We start from the raw sequence: 2511 nt of genomic DNA, 5'->3' as shown, positions 1-2511 counted from the left end.
AAAAGGAGCAGCCTTTTGTGTTTCCCACTGTATATACCAGAGCAGTACTTCTAGTAGTGTTATGTGTTGCCCCAAGAGTCTAAAGAGACCCAAAGTCTGTTGTACTTTCTTATTTGTATAAGGAGATGCAAGATGACCAAAATGTCTTTTACTTTGGAGGGGATGTCTTAGTTTGCCCTGAGTAATGAGCCATTGAAAACTATACTGAAGTGAATAATCCTTGATTTTTTATAGGGTTTATTTCCACCTCTCCAGAAACATACTAAGGATTCCAGTGTATAAGACACCTCTTGATCATTTTGCTTAGTAATATGGTGCCAATGATGTAATAAATCAATGTGATGTTTTTATGAATGTCCCGATGGTACAGATATCTTTGAACTCTGTCAAGAAAGAGTTGCTTAGCCTTAGCATCACCCCGAGACAAAAATGCAAGTATATATTTTTGTCTGCACCATATAAATGTAAACTTTTTGATTTTATTGAATTTGAAAGAAACACATGCACTGAAGCCAAGGTTGCAGACCATGTTCCAGAAGCAGCATTAATCTTCATCAGCAATAGCTTATCTGGCATGTAAGATGCTCCCAGCACTAGTTTGGTTGAGATTGTGATAGTCTACAACTATTCTGTGGTCTCCACCTGCTTTCTACAGGGATTGTGCTGGTAAATTAAACAAAGATATGATAGATACTACCACTGCTGAATCATTTAGATCTTTAAAGGTGGCACTGATCTTTCCCACCTTCCTAAGATGTGATCTTGTCTTTTATTTTCTTGTTTCTGTAGGGGAATAGTCATAGAGACTTCCACTTGTCTTCTCCACTTTGATAACTCTCATGGCACAGGCCATGGTCATATAAGGGAGTTACTTCAACTGCTAAGTACTTCAATTCAAATTACACATTCATAGGCTGAGAAAAGACATCAGGTGGGTCTGTGGACCCAATATAATAACAGTTAGCTGGATTTTGGCCAGAATTGCACGTTTTAATTGGCTTCCATCCTGACAGGAAAATCCTAATGACATTTTAGTTCTCCAGGTATCAATATTAACTCAGATCCTGCATCCAATAGACCTCAACATGTCTGAGTAATCTTTTTTCACCAGTATACAGTCAGCTGTAGGAAAGAAGAGGGGAATCATTGATGTGATATTGTTGAGTTCTTTGATATGGGGACCCAGTTATCTCTTCAGTCAATGGGACAGAACAGTGATTCAGATCTGGGAAATGTCAAGAAATTGTGATTTTAAAAAATTTATTTATTTTAATTAGTCAAATATACAGTACCTTGGTTAGAAATCTATATAGTTCATAAAACAATCCCCCCAATTGCTGCCTCCTTCCCCTGACCCTCCACCTAGCCAACTTATTAATGCTAACTGCATTCCCTATGCTGTGCTCCCCATCCCTGTGACCATCTATCAGCTACTAATTTGTACTTCTTTAACCCTTCACCCCATTCTTTCAACACCCTCCCCTCTGTCTGTCATCAAATTTTCCACTATATTTGTGAGTCTATTTTTGATTAGTTCGTTCTTTTTATTCCTTAGATTCCTCATATAAGTGAAATCATATAGTATTTATCTTTATGTGCTTGACTTAAATACCTTCTAGGTCCATCAAAGCAATAACTTTTTCCATCCTTTTCCTTTTAGTCTGTGTGTGTCTTTTAATCTGAAGTGAGTCTTTTGTATTTTTTTATTCTCAAAGAAGTCCCTCCAACGTTTCCTGTAATACTGGCTTGGTGGTGATAAATTCCTTTAGCTTATTTTTGTCTGGGAAGCTCTTTATCTGTCCTTCAACTCTAAATGACAGCTTTGCTAGATTAAGTATTCTTGGTTGTAGATCCTGGGTTTTCATCATGTTAAATATTTTGTGCCAAACCCTTCTATCCTACATAGTTTCTTTTGAGAAATCAGTTGCCAGTCTTATGGGTGTTTTCTTATAAGTAATTATCTGTTTTTCTCTTGCTGCTTTTAACATTCTTTCTTTGTATTTAACCTTTGGCATTTTAATTATGATGTGTCTTGGTTTGGGCCTCTTTGGATCCCTGATTTTTGGAATTCTCTGAGCTTCCTGGGGTTTTGTGCCCATTTCCTTCACCTGGTTAGGGAAGTTCTCTATCATTATTTCTTCAAACTGCTGTTCAACATCTTGATTTTCTTGAGTTAAGCTGATCAGATGGATATTTTGACCTTTAATAGTGTCCCATATGCTCCTTAAATTATTTTTATTGTCTTGGCACCTTATCTCTTGTCATTCTGCTTGCATGGCCTTGGCTTTCCCATCCTCTAAATAGGACTTTTGATCCTTTGCTTTATTCATTTTGTTTATTCCATTTAATATATTTCTCATCTCAGATAATGTGTTCTTCATTTCAGACTGGTTCCTTTTTATAATTTACATTTCCATTTTATGTTTTTTATCTCTTTGTTGAAGTTCTCTACACTTCCCAAAAGTTCATTGAGCATCTTTATAACCAGTGTTTTGAACTCTGCATCTCTTC

This window comes from Pteropus vampyrus, unplaced genomic scaffold (assembly GCF_000151845.1).
Source record: "Pteropus vampyrus isolate Shadow unplaced genomic scaffold, Pvam_2.0 Scaffold11, whole genome shotgun sequence".
In the NCBI taxonomy this organism is placed as follows: domain Eukaryota; kingdom Metazoa; phylum Chordata; class Mammalia; order Chiroptera; family Pteropodidae; genus Pteropus; species Pteropus vampyrus.
Note: the sequence above shows the minus strand (reverse complement) of the source record.